The sequence below is a fragment of the Lycorma delicatula genome, chromosome 1 (genome assembly GCF_047948215.1).
Source record: "Lycorma delicatula isolate Av1 chromosome 1, ASM4794821v1, whole genome shotgun sequence".
Lineage (NCBI taxonomy): Eukaryota > Metazoa > Arthropoda > Insecta > Hemiptera > Fulgoridae > Lycorma > Lycorma delicatula.
Genome location: NC_134455.1, coordinates 190,622,652 through 190,640,335, shown reverse-complemented (window position 1 = coordinate 190,640,335; position 17,684 = coordinate 190,622,652). Strand labels below are relative to the sequence as shown.

The 17,684-nt window shown below is 31.4% G+C and overlaps 1 long non-coding RNA gene across 1 annotated transcript; it reads left to right on the top strand.

Annotated features, from left to right (window-relative positions):
• The first annotated feature begins 743 nt into the window (after positions 1–743).
• On the top strand, positions 744–16,899 carry LOC142318236 (uncharacterized). Its single transcript, XR_012754858.1, has 3 exons — positions 744–853; positions 12,187–12,274; positions 16,292–16,899. It is a non-coding gene; the product is annotated as an uncharacterized LOC142318236 (long non-coding RNA).
• The last annotated feature ends 785 nt before the right edge of the window (positions 16,900–17,684 follow it).

Here is a 17,684-nt window from a genome sequence, read left to right as displayed (position 1 = left end):
TACAATATGCTAAGGCATATTTTCTCTTACAAAAATAATTTAAGTTTTCTAATTCATATATGTAAGTTCCATATTAAAATTTTTTTCCGCATGAAAGCTCTGTTTTCTTGTGCTCTTCCGATTTTTTTACTATTCTTTACATCGTCCACTCTTTTACTTAATACGGTAATCGAATTTTTAAAAACTAGTTAGTTTATTACAGTTTGGTTCTAAAAACGAACCCACCGGGTTGGCATGCTGGTGAACTCGTCATCGCAAAGAAGCTGATTTCGAAGTCGAGAATTCTAAGGTTCAAATCATAGTAAAGGCAGTTACTTTTATACGGATTTGAATACTAGATCGTAGGATACCGGTGTTCTGTGGTGGTTAGATTTTAATTAGCCACACATCTCAGGAACGGTCAACCTGAGACTGTACAAGAATACACTTCATTTACATTCATACATACCATCCTCTGAAGTAGTACCTTACGGTGGTTCTGGAGGCTAAACAAAAAAAGAAAGATTCTAGAAACGATTAAAAATTTTATCTCGAATAAAATTTAAATAATTTGTATAAATGAAGTCGACATAACGAAACAATTTGAAATTGAAAGACTAAATTACATAATTTTTAGATTAAGCAGGTTTGTGAGATTTTCCTATACTTTTCACGACTTTTCAGTATTCCATGTTGTCGCACACTGGAACGCGTCAGTGGTTACGTCATCAGTTTTGTTTAATATCTAACACGTGTAGCGATAAATCCGTTTATGCGTGATAGTGTGAATAAATGTTTACAACGAGAATGTTCATAAGGATTAAACCCGACGTAAATGAAAATAATGTTCTCAGCAAGTAAGAAATAATAGAATGTAAGTCAAGTGTAATTATTCAATTTCATTGATTATGTATATTCTTCATATTTGTGTCTACTGATTATGTTTCACATAAAAATTATTATTAATATTTAATTAATAGAGTTCATTGTGTAACTTATAAATCTATTGTGTATTATTATTATTATTATTATTATTGTTTTTAATTATTGGCTTTAATGACTAATAATGAACATCGATGTAAAAAGGAATATATGACATCAGGTTAGGTTGATTTTTTAATAAAGAAAAAATAAACTATTTACAAAATAAAAGTTATTTACTAAAAAAAAAAAATAATTATTTAATAAAGGATACGTCATCTTTCTCAATCAATTAAGTAAAATAATGTTTAATGCTTTAATAAAGTAATAATAGATGAAATAAATTTACAGACAGCCTACTTTAGCAAATATTTACTTCAACTGTAAACAAGTATTTACTCTAAACTGCTGTGGTAGAGGTCAGTTGAAGTATTATAAATAAATCATTTTTATTAAAGAAGTCGTTGCAGTCAAGAACAACTTTTAATTAAAGTTACTGATAATAATAATGTGGGATTTTTACGTGTTAATTGTGCTTGATAAGGAAACTAACGGAGTTATGTTATATTTAAATAAAATTCGTTAGCATTAATTTAAGGTATCAAAATAAAAATTTATTAGTGACAAAATTAATTAAATAACAAAATAAATAGTAATTAGCGACTAAGTCGCTAATTACTATTTATTTTGTTATTTTTAAATTATTATAAATGTACATTTTGACAAAGACAATCAAATCTTAATTTTATTTAGATTTTTTGAAAGTCGTTTAAAGTTCTTTCTCACTTATTACTGCCAGGGAATCATAAAGATATCTGAGTGGCAGGACAGATATTTTCTATATTTAAAAGATGTTTGTCCGACCGTCAATTCCCTTGTGCGTAGTAAAAGGTAAAACGGTTCGGTTCTGTGAGCTACTCTCTAATGAATATAGAAATTTTGTCAAAGTACAGTTGATGATTTTAGTTTGCTGATGAAATTGCTTTAATAACTGCATCAAATGAGTCTTGTGAACGCGATCGAGCAGTTAATAATTTAAAGTATGATCATAATAACTTATTGTGCCGGATTTTATTGTTTACATTAATTAAATATTAATGAATGTAAAATAGCTATTTTGGATGTCTGATCTCCCGATGGATAATTTATGAGAAAAGTTAAATTCCGTAATTATATTTACTTATTAAAAAAATAATAATAATAACATTATCATGCACATGTTTGATAGTTAAATGAAATTCTAAATATTAGTATTTAGATATTACGGTGAAGAAGTTTTTCCTAGTGTATAGAAATAAAAATGGTCTTCAATTGTTTATTTGTTTGCTCAGTGTATGGTAAAAATCACTGAAAACGATTTACGACCTGTTTGTATGATTTATGCTTTGTTTGGATCTATTTTTAGGTAAGGAATTACTGGTCGGGAATATGCTGATGAATGCTACTCAAATATTTTTTTCTTATTCAGCAACACTTATTAAAGCTGATCGCTAATAATATTGATTACGATGAAAATTATACAGTTGCTTACAATTACATTAAGTTTGCAAGGTCATAAGTCCGACAGAACTATTGAATTTCACATTTATTATGAATAATTGGTCTTTCTTCTAATTACTTAAAAACTAAGAAATAAGAAATGTTAATTATGCAACAAAAATATCCCCGTGTTGCAAACCGGCTAAACTAAACGGTTCTCTTGTTGAATAAAAACAGTATACAATCTCTAGGTTCTGTATATAAATTTCTTCTTTTATTTTTAACGTAATCTGTTGTAAATGACATTACGAACTGGTATAAATAATAATAGTAAATGCAAAAGAATTAAATAAGTAATATTTTTTAATTTTTTTTATTTTAATGTTGTAATAGTTTTCGTTTAGCAGTGACGTGTGAGATCTAGTTAGGTAACTCGATAATACTTAATCGAATATAACGGTAGGATGCTAAAAATAGGATTCGGTATGTTTCTTATCGTGCTATAGTTATAGTTTTTTCCTGTTTAGCCTAAACAGGTTGAATGAGTTAACCTGTTTACTCAGAGGTTGAATGAGTTAAGATATGTATGAGTGTAAATGAAGTGTAGTCTTGTACAGCAGTCTCAGGTCGACCATCTCTGAGATGTGTGGGTAATTGAAACCCAACCACCAAAAAACACCGGTATCCACAATATAGTATTCAAATCCGTATAAAAGCAACCAGGATATGAACGTTGGAATTTTCGATTTCGAAATCAACTGATTTGCGAAGACGCACGCGTTCACCACTAGGCCAACCCGATGGGTCGCTTTAGGTTTTTTTTTTAATATCCGGGACCACTGTTAGGTATTGCTTCAGAGGATGAGATCAATGATTTTTAGCGTGTGTGAAAATGCCTTGCCTGACCGGGATTCGAACCCGGGACCTCCGGATGAAAGGCCCAAACGCTACCACTCGCCGCACGGAGGCCGGCTATGGTTATAGTTGAACAAATTTAACTTAACGATCACTGAATAAAATATCGTTGTGTGCTTATGACTTCACTTTTAAAATTTTACCAAAAAATGTAGCACATCACTTAACTTTTCAAATTTTACCTTGAGATAATTTCTAAAAAAAACGTTCTGCTCGCAACAAAAATCGTTTCCGCCACTCAGTATTATCCCTTATAGTACTCTACAAAACATCAGCTGAGTCGTCATGAATAAGGTAATTAAAATAAATTTTGGCATAAAGAACTTATTAAAAATCGATGTGTTTAACAGTATTTTTTTCAGACAAGTATAGTTAGAAAATTTTAAACACAACGATTATACCATTTAAAATAAGGAATCTTTTTTTTCCTTCGTTGAAGTTTTATCGGCTATATATTTAAAACAGAATGTTTAGCGTTGAGAAACACATCAATAACAATGTAATATGAGATTATTTGTTTTAAATACAATTTCTGTAACATTTTGGTTGAGGGGTCAATCATTATTCAACTCATCATCTTAAACGTAAATAGAGCCAAATCGGAATTATTCAGCTGATTAAAATGTTATAAAATAAAGAACTAAAATAATTGGCTTGAAACCTATTACTGTGTAGGTTTGTTTTTTTCTTAGAAAGTACGCTTGTGTGAAGTTCATGCGCTGGCTCATCGAAGGTCGAGTTCATTAAAAAACCCTGACATCAAGCAAATAACCAGTTAAAGTTCACATGTCCTTGTTTCGAACAGATCCTTTAAAAAAATGAAAATAAAAACATTTTTTACCGTTTGCATTCGATGATTTCATCAGTCCCGAACAAATAATCTTAACTAAACGAAGAGTTAGTAGTAGTAATTAATCACGCTTTATTACCTTCTTTTCTTTATTAAAGCAGCATTATCTGTTGTGAGAAATAGGATATTCTTAATAATGTAAATTGCTTTATCCTACACATATTCCTTTAAACTAAGTTTTGACTCTGCGCATCACCAGACTTCTTTTTCTTCAGACGACATTTTGTTGAATTTGCAACATTAATAAAACACGTAATGATAAAAAGTAGATTGCGTTGCCCGAGCCCTAACAGCTTTTTTATTTTCTCTGATGGGGAATAAAATAAGGTAGAGCGTTGTGTTTTTTTTTTTTTGTTTTTTTTGACTCTGCTCCCCTGGGCCGGTCCGACTGGTTGGTATTACGCCACCCAGGGGAGTGCCTGTTATACTCTAATGGGCCTCCCCACCTACCGGCTGTATGTCCGGCAAGGCAGGTCGGCCCACCGTACAGGTCTTTTGAGTCTCATTTGCCCTTCTGTATCGCTACGCCATACCTTGGAAAGTCGTGACGCATCGATGGGTCTTTTACACTTGTATAGACCTATTCCTCGGAGTTCCCAGTGGATCCTTGGAACTGACACACCTAAGCATGCCAGCCCTCACCACTGGGGCTATCCACCCTACCCTAATCTATTCACTCAGAAGCCCAGTTTCCTCTCGTCTTCGTTTTTTACTGTTAAGATCCTGATAGTTCCTTCAATTCTTTTCCAATTGTCCTCACTATGTAGCATGTTACTCGTAATCTCCTCAGGTCTCATCGTTGATAAATTTGTGTCCCGTCTATTTTGTATCCATCTGATGCATTCCTTGAAGGTATGGTCTGCATCGTCCTCAATGCCGCAGTACATACAGGCCGGCGTTTGTCTTCTCCCAACTCTGTGAAGGTAATAATTAAAATTACCGTGGCCCGTAAATTACTGCGACAAAAAGAAGTCCACCTCCCCGTGTTTCCTATTGATCCAACTCTCAAGGTCAAGGATTAGCTGTTTTGTCCTGCCAGCAGATCCTACCTCTCTCCACCTTTCTTTCCACCTAGTTATCAGCCTATGCTTAGCCTCCTGAGTTTCCAGTCCTTGCGATATCTCTACCCTGTAATGGGCCATTAAGTCAATTGGAGGTACTGCTGCCAAAACGCAAAGTGCCTCATAGGAGACTGTTCTGTAAGCGGAAACCACTCCCAGCAACAGCCTCCTATGCGTTCTCACAAGTCTATTTTTGTTTTTCTTGATTCGTAATGAAGTCCACCATACAGGCACTGCATACAATAAAGATGATACAACTGCCGATGCTGTCACCTTTCTTTTGGACGCTCTAGGAGCCTTCTTTGTTGACATGATCATATTTAACCCTTTTATCATGTTGTTCGCTTTATTGCATATACTATTAATATGTTCAGAAAAGGCACAATTTCTCTGAAAAAGAATTCCAAGATATTTCAGGCACCTTGTCTCCATTATTTCCGTCCATTCACAACAATGTTCAGACGTTCTATAACTCTTCTACCAGTAAACGTGATGAACTTACATTTATTAATTGATAACATAAGTCCCTTTTCTTGCAACCATTCATGTATCTTTGCAAGCACCATATTGGCCTTCTCCTACACCTCCAATCCCGTCTTACCCTGTACAAGGACTGCCAAATCATCCGCATAGGCTATTGTTTCCACACCAGGCGGATAGTCCAATTGTAGAATATCATCAAAGGTGAAGACCCACAAAAGAGGACCCAAAACCGAACCTTGGGGAACTCCACCGTATATATTGAATATCAGCGTTGAATATAGCGTTGTGTTAGCCACATCACTCCGTACTATGCCGATGGTTGTGAGTGAGAGTACAAAAATTCTTTAATAACACTTAGATGCGGTATAAAAATATTAAATTCTAGCAGACTCGGTAATGCTTCGCGCTTACTAGATTTCAGTATATATTAACACAAGATTAGAGTATTAAGTAACACAATTGAAAGTTTGATAAAACATTAAAAACTGAACATTACGGAACTTCACAAAATTAACCTTTCACTTTATCCCCTTCCTTTTCCCTTCACCCTTTCCCCTTTTATTTTCAATTTTACCCCTTTTCATTTCTTCCCTTTTTCCCTATTTTCAGTTTATCCCTTTTTTATCTTTTCCTTTATTATTTTTCTTTTTTTCCCTATTTCCCTTTTTTCTCTTTTACCTTTCTTCCTTTTTCCCTATTTGTCTTTTCCCCTTTTTCACTTTTCCATTTTTTCCTTTTTCCTGCGCGTAAATCGGTCCAGTATTTTTTTTAGTCTATAGCGGACACACATACGAACATTGCCTTTTATATACATAGAAGAAGAAAGTCTGTTTGATTATTTGTTTGTTTGTTTCGTAAATATATTGACACCGGCGTCACCTAGCGTTTATAGTTTTTGCAAAAATGTCTCTTTTCACGTAACTAATTTATATTCAGAATATGAGCAAAGTCGGACCACAAATGCAAGTTTTCCATATATCTCAACCCCAGTGTCATCTAGCGGATCCATTTTTTGCACAGGTATTTCTTTCCGTGTAAGTAACTTATTCTGAATATGAGTCAAATCAGACCATACATAAAGTTTTTCGAAATATCTCGACCCCAGCGCCACCTAGCGGGTCAAAATTAATTCAGAAACCTTCGCGGGCGTGCGCACAACAACTAATCAAAGTTTCATAACAATTCGAAGAATAATATAGGAACGCATATGGTACAAATAAACAACCATACATTTTTAAATATACGTATTTAAGATTAAAGTAAATTTTCACACTATTTTTGTTCACATAATAAACTTCTGCCAATTCTTACAGGACTAAAATATGGAGTTAAAAATTCCCGTTACAGCATTAATTCTTATTGGAAGAAAATCAGAATTTTATAAAAAATTTAATGCACTAGTCCCGCCTCGAGCACTTAGTCGCTTTTCTAGGGGTATTTAAGTAAAAAACGATTAAATTCGCATCCAACAAATTAAAACTGACCCATAACGTGTTAATTTTATGTTCTTACTCATAATCTTTCAACCACCATAACTAAATAATGACGATATTTACGTCTAACGTTTAAATAAATTGATATTTAAAAAATGTAACATTAATCAAAGTGCTATTGAAAAAGATCCCTGTTCGAAGTTCTTTTGGACCTTCTGATAGAATTTAATAGATTTACCAGACTAGGGTTATTATGAACTAGTAATTTGGAGTTAACTCTTGAGTTAATTTTTTTATAGTATATTTTATGAAAGCGACTTTTAAATCAAAATGAAATACGTGTTTTAAAAAGATCTCTGCACGCATTCTATCATTAGTATTGGAGAAATGCCCGTTTACTCCCAACCGCTTCTTCCGTTTCAGTCCGCGCTGTATTAGTTTGTCTTCAATCATTCATCCCCCATCAAGTTCACTCTCAAGATCATTCGGACTGGAGGTGAAATAACGCAATGCAAAAAAAAAACAAAATCATTTTTGTGGTTAAACTGAGATATAATTAAAATAAAAAATAACGATATGTATTTAAAACATGAAAAAGAAATTGTTTTAACATCTCGTTATGACATCAATATTGTTACATAAACGAACATTTCAAATATTTTATTTTATCATTCTATACTTTTTTTTAACCTCCGGGGCTACCGTTAGGTATTACTTCAGAGGATGAAATGAATGACAAATTTTATAGCGTGTGCTACAATTTTTGTAAGTGATTTATTTTTAATCTCCTGATTACTTTTCTGTTAACCTATGAAATCTTATTTCACTGTAATTTGTCTTCAAACAATTACAGAAAAATACATATTTTACAAGTATGCAATATTTTTAATGCGAAATATTATTTATCGTGGACAAAACCTAAATAGAGTATGGTGGAATTTATTTATGGTCATTTCAACGCTACCATGATTGTATTTTATTGAGCCGAAATAAAACGTAAAGTAACTGACATAAAATATTTGTTCATCTTTCAAGAAAAAAGCAATTATGTCTCAGATTTTTTGAACAGTCTAATGTTTAAAATTGGAACAAATGTTGCAATCATATAAAAGAGAAGGTAAGTTTATTTTCGAAACGGTGTTTTAATTAAAAGTGAAATTAAAAGATGATAAATTTTGAACTCGGAAAACAGCACTTCTAACTACCAATGTAGTAAAAACTCAAAGTTAAACTTAACAGTTTATTTCACATCGTCCGTTAGAGGAGAATGTAATTTCATGAGGGAAAGATCAAATATTAACATTTCGGTCAGTCCCGTCCATTCAAGTTTTCTACAAAATAGTTTATTTGCAGTTGTGATATGAAGAATTAGTGATTATACAAGTAAATCTTATTCATAGCAATAAACTTTGACGGCAAGTTCTGGTTTGATTAAAATTAATTTCGTTTCGCGTACCAAAGATCTGGACGCCATACATTCAAACTGATTTAAGAGATTTGCACAGCAATCTTTTTCTAATTAACTGATGAACCTGTAACGAATAACTTCGTATAGCTGCTCTGATATCAACAAAATAAGATGTTTCGTGCGTTTTAATACGGTGTTTCTAGCCAAAGCGTCGGTCCTTATGATGCCCGAGGTATCAAACTCTAGGGTATTGTGGAACAGCTGTACAAAGTATTAACTAAGAATATTGATGGTGTCATATCTCTGTCGTATTCATTTTCATCCTTCAATATTCAATCCGTTTTCCCACAAAGTTTCTATTGTAATATTCTGAGTGACACGAAAGAAAAAAGTGTAAATAGAAAAGAGTATGGGGAGAGTACAGACCTTAGTGTTGAGCCACACTAGGAACTGTCCATTTCTTACTATCAGGAATTCATATTTTATGGGATTTAATTTTATCAGAAATAAAATGACCCACTAAAAATTATCTCTGAAAAAGAAAAATAGTTATTCGATATAGCCGACGGTCGATTATTATATCGAGGATACAGTTGTAGAAAATCTCCTTCCTTTCAAATCGATTGACGGAATAACAACTCGATGTAAATATTAGAAGGTAGAATGATCCCGTCGGAAACCAAACCAGTGATCTGGAATGATGTTTGTATGACGGATTGGCATCAAGCATGATAGTCTGATGCTCTTGATACTTTTGAAATTACTGAGACGGGACTTATAGATGTATTCAACAAAATAAAAGGTGAAGATTCCCGGTTTTAGAAATAAAACTGTTACCTTATAAAGCTTCTACTGGAACGTGTAGAGGCACGTTTTCAGAATTTCGTTAAAAATTTGCATAACAAATAAATATTTTATTTTGTATTTCTTTTAAAACTCCAAAAGTAATCGAATCATATTCAGAAGATATTTTAGATCGAACAATATTTTATGTCTAAAGCTCACCCAAGTTATACAAGCTTGGAGGATTTCATCAATTTTTGAACCGTTCAGGCAGAAACGATAGAGACAAAGAACTTGAAAGGAATTCCCCTATTTTTCTATTCGTCATCTTTTGCGACATCATTAAAAGTTTTAAATACATCACAAAGATGTTTTCAGAGTAGAAGGGACATTTATTCATCTCTGTTCGGCAAACTTGGTCGATTACACTAAAAATTGACAGATCGTAGCACGGCTCCTATTTGGTCGATTCTCAGTCTTCTTTCATAACGTGTTTTGAATTACCATAAATTTTAACGTTGTTAACATTATGATTTCTCTCCCTGTAATCTGTCTGCTATTGTAAGTAGCTCTGTCGGGTAAATGTGATGATATTTGCCAGATTATAACAGTCTGTTTTTTTATTGTATCTTATACCGTATAAACACGGCGAAAAACCATAGAAATAAGTTGTTTATGCACGTTCTGACTAACCTTCTTTCTATCTTGAGGGTCTTGTCTGTTGCTGCAGTATTGGTTGTTTTGAAGATAGTCTCACTCGCATATATAATTTCTGGTTGTGTGACTGTTTCATAGTGTTTTAATTTTGTTGCTATTGAGAGAATTGTTTTGTTGTAGGTATTCTTGGTAAGATGCTGCGCCCTAGTCAGTGTTTATTGTGTTATGCCAAGCTGGTTTTTCGTTGAGATTGTATGTTATAGTTTCTCCAAGATACTTGAATTTATCTACAATTTTAATCTCTTGGCCATTTACTGAAGTTTTATTTGGCAGTGAGGGGGAGGGGGTTAAGATTATTTTTGTCTTTTCAAAAGATATTTTGAGGCCGATTCTCGCTGTGGTATCTTTTGTAGTGATTTTATTTGTTGTTTAGTTTCTTGTACGTTGTTTGCCAGAAGGACCAGATCGTCCGCGAATCCTAGGCAGTTTAAATTTATGTTAAATTTATGTTCTTCGGGTTGACTTTGTACCATTTTCTCATTATATATTTCAAGACACAGTTGAACAGCAGTGATGAAAGGCTATCTTCTTGTCTCAATCCAGTTTTTATGATAAATGGTTCAGAGAATTCCCCTCTAAACTTGACTTTGGATTTTGTGTTTGTTAGTGTGAACAATCATCTTGACCGGTTTTCAACTCCAAAGTTTCTAAGTAAATTTAACATTGAGGGTCTATGGATACAGTCATACGCTTTTTTAAAGTCCACAAAGGCTACAGACAGAGGTTTTTTGTTTTTTACAGTATGCCATGATCAATTTTAAGGTGATAATATGTTCTGAATAGCTTCTCCAAGGCCTGAAGCCTCCTTGACATTCTCCCAATTCATGTTCCAGTTATTCTTTGATTCTATTGTACAAGATTCTAGATAAAATTTTGTATGTGCAGTCCAGGAGGGATATGCCTCTGTAGTTATCTGGATTGCTCTTGTCCCCTTTGTTGTTTAGCGGGTGAATTATAGCCATTGTCCAGTGGTCAGGAAGTTTTTCTGTCGTCCAAATTTTTGACAGAGCCATGTGTAGGGAGGTCCGAGTTGAGTTGCCAGCATATTTCCACATTTCTACAAAAATCTTGTCTTCTCCGCTTGCTTTATAGTTTTTCAGCTCCTTGAGTGCTGTCTCAACTTCTTGGGCTGTTGGGTGACTTATGTTTTCTGGTTTGGAATTTATGGGTATGTTATGTTGATGTTCAGAAGTTTCCCTGGTTTTTGTAGTTTAAAAGTTTGTTGAACGCTTCTGCCATGATTTTGGCATTGTCTTTGTTATTATGTTCTATTTTCCCCTCCTTGTTTTTTCAACATTAGTGTAGGTGGGTTATATTTTTGTAGTCGTTTTCTGAGGGTGTTGTAATAGTCTGTAGAATTGGTTTTATGGTAGTTTTCCTTTTTTGAATTTATTAAGTCTTTTTCAGATATCCTTTTAATGTTTCTGATGGTTTGGGTGAATTTTTTCCTGATTTTTTTAAGGTTGATAGCATTTTCTTCTGTTTTATGAGTATGAAATTTTAAGAATGCTTGATGTCTTTCTTCATGCATTTTGTCATATTCTGAAGTCCACCAGGCAAGTCTTTTACGTGGATTTAAAGGGGCTAAGTTTTCAGCTTGTTGTTTTAGAATTGGTATTAGTTCTTCTAAATTGTCAGTTAATTTTAAGATTTGTGTTATCTTTTACTACGAGTTACAAATGATTTGTTGTTTATAATTCTTTAACGCAACATGTAAACAATTCAGAGAAGAAGCAACCGAATAGGAACTTTTTTAGGTTTTCAATTTGTACTTAAGAGGTGAATTTTGTAATGAAATGAATTATATATTTGTAGAAAAGTTTTTGGTAAATAAATGTTAGGCCAGTCTGAAAATGTTACGTTATTCTCCCACAAGCTTTAAATTTCAAATGCATCAATGATTGTATAAATTAACTATTATAGGTTTTTAACCTTTCTTGTTAAAAACATTGTGCAACTTCAACAAATGAGTCCGTCATCGCATGTTCGAAAATGTGCATGTCGAGTCGTAATAATAAAAACAAAAATAAATTTGAAACGATTCAGTTAAAACAATTAACAGATGAAATAGAAAAGCTGAAACGAAAGATGAATCGTAAATAAGGACAAATAAGATTATTTTTAAATAGCGTCTAATAAGAAATTGTTTGTTTATAGTTTGTGTCAAATAACAGCAAACAAAACTAAAGTATCAGTTGTTTGTTTACTTTGCACTGAGGGAAGACTTACAACTACCAAGGGCAAGGTACGTATTTAAATCTAAAAAAAGGTTGCATAATTTTTGTTTATTTTTATCTTAGTTTTAAACAGAAAGGTCTGTCTGTTTGAAACTCCTACGTGTATTTATCCCTTTATTAGATTATCTTTAATTTATTTTTAAAATTATGTATCTCCTCATTAATCCGGTAACTAACTCGTTTTGTTCAAATATGGTTTAATGAAGAAAATGTTATAAAAATTATCTAATTTAAAAATATTTTCTATTTTTACATCAGCTTTTCATGTAATTTAATATTCAGCTGCTTTTTTTTTTAATTTAACAGATGTATTGAGAAGAATAATAGTTTATTTTTAGTTTAATATTATAGGAAACAATTAATTGTTTTTGTTTTGGCAACAAGTCTGCTTTACCAGTTACAGGTGCATCCATGCCAGTATTTGTTTATGCGCAACTAATGTCGGCCATAAATACTTCGTAGTTCAATTGTAGCGTTCTTAAAAAAATTGTTACTTAATTATTTAAAATAGATCTTACTGATCTGAAGTTTCTCAATTTGTTGTTTTTTCAATTTTTTTTGTATACACAAAAATGATTTTGAAAAAAAAAGATAGAATGGAAAATAATTAATTTTCATCGACTAAACGGTCAGGACCAATTAATATAACCGCAATATTTGCATTACATGTCGTAAAATTTAGGATATAATACTTTATAAACGTAAAACAAAATATTTTTAGCTGTTATTTTGTTTTAATTTGTATTTCAAGTAACTTCACTGCTCAGGGAATCAGGAAATTTTCGTTCATGGATCGTAAGTTTCGGTATATATATGATACAGTTTGCGCTTAAGTTAAAAAAGAATAAAAATTCAGAATATTAATCATTTTAATAATATGAAAAATATCAGTGTGAAAAGTTATGCTAAAAATGATTGCATCTACTCGTCTTTGGACAGTCTAGATTAAAAAGTAGTTCACAGAAAGCTATTTTTTCAATGTTAGTCAATAGAAAGAAATTATAGTTAAACCGAAGATGTAATATTTAGTAGTTCAACGGCAGAAACTGATAAAAAAGAAAAAATCCTCCAGACTTGAAGTTATTGAGATATTATTAGACCCTTCGAGAATTAAAAGAGAAAAGTTTATTTTATGTAGGTTTGATTAATTTCAATCACAGTAATTAAAATCGATAAGCCGTAAATTGTCACGGCAGATAAATTAAAATACGCTTCCAACTCTGTTATGGATATCATATTAATTTGATCCGAAAGGTTGACTTTAAAATAGCCTGTTAAATAAAGTAGCAAATGCATATTTAAGAGTGATTTTAAATAAATCTGAAATAACCAATTATTCAATAAAATCGGTCAGTTGTTATTCCAAAACTCTAAAGTGTTATGCGCAACGCTAAAGTGAAGGTAAAAATAGAATCATTACACGATTTTTTAAAAAGACAGAACAAACAAAATATCTGAGAAAGCAATATGGTCCACGATAATGGTCCCGCAAATTTCTAAGTCATAGTAATTTCTCTAATGTTACTAAAAACTTTCTAGAATTGATTAGTTTACAATTTGTAAAGTAACAATTGTTTCTCTTGTTTTAATAAAACTGATATATTTATTTACTTAAAATATACGAATTTTTATAAAACGTTGACGATTTTGTTTAGAGATAACAGAAATTTACTGCTGTTTAAAGAACTGCTTTCTGTTTTAAAATAAGAAAATTAATAATAGAAGAAGCAACAGGAATAATTGATGATCGATGGATTAAAAAGAAGATAAAGTGAATATTGAAGTGCACTGAAAAAACAAAGGTTGATAACTTAACGGAATAATTAAATTGCACAAACGTGCTAGAGTGTGATGGATGTCACGCTCTTTGGAGTAAAGTGATATCGATATAAATGAATACAATGGAGTAGGTTGTAAATAAATTGAAGCAAAATAGGTCATTCTTTATAATACATAAGTGTTTACTATAATGTTTATTTTTTTAATAAATTCAGTCATCACAAAAGACTTCCAGTGTTTTTTAGGATCTATTTTGTAATGTAGATTGCATAACTATTCATTTTCAGGCGACTTCGTATGCTATAACAGAAATTATTTTGCAAAAGACCGCCAGTAAAATCGAAAATGACTTTTTTGCTGTTTTATTATAAAAATTTTTAACACTTGCTTGTTATTAATAAAACTAAATAATTGTAATTTTTTGATGGCGTTATAAATACAACTGTGCAAAATACAAAATACAATAAAAAATATAATATTATAAAAAAAAAACACAATCCAGATTGTGTCGTTAGAAATACTGAGTTCTGACCCGACAGAAACAAGTGAAAACAAATTTACAGTTATTTTGATTCAAATAAACCAAAGAAACCTCAGACCCTTAGTGTGCTTTATCTTAGAAATCCTTTATTTGTTTTAAAAGTTTAGTTTAATTCTTTATCAATCCCGATGCCAAGTACAGTTAATCGGAACGCGTTTTTATCATGAAAGTATTTCTAATACAATTAAAGAGTTCTCGCTACGCGTAAACCCGTTGTATCGTCGATAAATTTTAAACATAAATGTATAAAGAGTTAGTAAAATATCTTTAAACTCCTCCGGTTGACGTTTTACACTCTACCACTACCTGCTCATCCAATTCCGATGTTAAACACATATGATTTTTGCAGATATATTTCTTTTACAGATATTTCTTTTGCAGCTCAGATATATTGCGATAATGGTAGGGAAACAAAATAATATGCTTATATGTTTTCATTAACTTTGCTGCTACAATCTCGTACCACGATGTAAATTATAAAAGATATGTGGAATATGTCCGATCAAACTTTAAACAATTCTCTTTAAACTGCTACTTCCTTCCTAGAAATTCTATCTAACACTGATTGATTGAAAGCGGGAATATAAGGAGACATCATCTAAAAACGCCGTTAAGCGATTTATTCAGCGATTTGAGTACGTAAGAACTAGTTGAGTAACTTTCTCCGTCGATCGTTATTTAGAAGTTCGCCGACCGTAAACGATCCCTCAAAGTGCCCAGTGGAAGTCTTTATAATTTAAATAAGACGTTGTATGACGGACGAGTACTCTGTGTTTAATGATAGCATGCATTGCCATTAAGCTTCAGAAACTAAAGACAGGATCCTCTCTTCCGCATAGAAGCTGATATCCAGTAAGAATGAAAACTTGGCTAGAAGATAATTCTCAAAAAGAGAGTTTCTAACGTTTTCTGTGAAAACCAACTTATAAATTATTATAGGTAACAAATTCTAATGGAGGTAATTATCAAGAAAATACTTCAAAAAATTTGCACTTGACAAAAAAAATTGATAAAGTGACATTCTACTTCAAATTTTTAATAATTTAATTTATTTTTCAAAACACTCTAAGATTTTATAAATTTTTGATTTACATTTAGTTGTGAATATTATCTTTTTTCATTTAAAAACAAAAGTTTCACTGAAAACTTTTGTAAAGAAAGTATTTCTTTAAGTATAAAGAATATTTCTTTAAGTAAAAGAAATATAAGAAACATCTACGAGCAAGAAAAGTGAATTCAAATCGCTAACCGATTATTTTCATTTACTGGTTGAAGTACAACCAGTGAACCAATAATTCACGGGAATTCACCAAATTTAACACCATTTGTTAACTATCAGCAACTTTGGGAAAGACCGATGAAAATCTCCTTTAGAAACGATCTAGTAAAACGATTGTTTAAGTCTATTCGTTATGAAGTAAATTAGTAGTATATGTAATATTTTAGCTAAATTATTATTTTGAAGATTACCCTAAAAAGAAAGAAAATGTTTATGAATAGAATTTTGAGGTTAACAAATAATATCAACAAAGATATTTAGAATAGCGAAGTTAAAACAACTTTGCGCAATAAAGTTCGAAAGAAGCTAAAAAAAAAAAAAATAATTTGAAATTTCATTTTAGGATTTTGTATTGTGTAGTGAACCACAAACTTTAATGTATTATTTGCGATCTTGGAATTTTTAATAGCTTTTTTTTATTTGCAGTTGTAAATCAAATGGATATTCGTAAAAAATATGAAGTAATTAATAACACTGATTAAAATAATCGAACGAAAGCTTTTAATAATCTTTGTTACGTAAACAGAAGATTGAAATAATGTTAAAACTTAAAATCAGATTCAGTTTTGATGAACCATACGGGTAAATAACTGTGAGATTACATCTGCTTTATGAAAGAAAATATGCAAATCACTTCTTGATAATTCATTGCCTGACCGAAAAGGAATAATCTTATTCTACGCGAATAATAATTATATTCATCTGGGATGTTAATTTAACAAAGTATAATTAATAGACCGTGTAACTGACTTTAGAATATTTCAAGGGTAAAACGAGGCGAGGAAGATGAAAACAAAAGTTTTAAAATTCAGGACGGATAGTAGTAAAGAAGTGCAGATCTACTCGTATCTTTACGGCAGTGCCACGTGGAAACAGAACCATCGTTCGTCGCCAAGCAACACGCACGTGTATAATCCACCCACTTAACACTCTCCAGTTGCAATGGCCCCGCTCGTTTTGCTATTTATAGCTCGCAAAAAAACAAAACGTTGCAAAACGGACTCACCCTTATATACAGTTAAAATCCGTTGCGTTGATTTTCAGTTATTTAACGAGCTTACTGTTATTATATATATATATATATATATATATATATACATTTTTTATACTAAATGAAATGATTGTTTAAAATTACTCCTTTCGATCAACCTCATTGTGTATCACAATTAATTATTATAAATAAATAAAATTTAAATTAAAATAACACAAAATTGTATTAACTTAATAGTAACTAAGTAAACAAAGAGTAGTAACTAAATAACTTGCCTTACTTAATCATCTTAAAATTGCTTATTCAAACAATTTTGATTGTTATTATTATTATTTTTCTAATTAAATTCATTTAACATGGTATAATAAAATCAATTTTCACGAAATATCACGAAGGTAATTATTTTTAAGTTTTATGTAATCATATATATCATCTTATTTAATAATCATTTTAGTTTTTACGTACTTATTTAATACTTAAGCTGTGGTTTATAACCACAAAGACAGCATTTACATATTACATAATATAAACAACTTATGACTGTTAACGTTGCAGTGTGAATTATTGTATTTCATATAATAAACGAAACGACTCCGTTTTAAGTGTGTAATTTTCAGTTCCTTAAATTTTAACTAAATTTGACTGTTTTTAATTCCGCCAATTGGCATGTTTTTTTTAATATGTAGTACTCAATAACGTCATATGAACGAAGTTTATTAAGATTTTTTTTACTGGTATTACGCAGTCGCTAGTGTGGATACCTTCATTCGGTTAATTAGCCCAGGCGAAAAATAAACCACTATTCTATAACGTACGATAAAGAAAAAT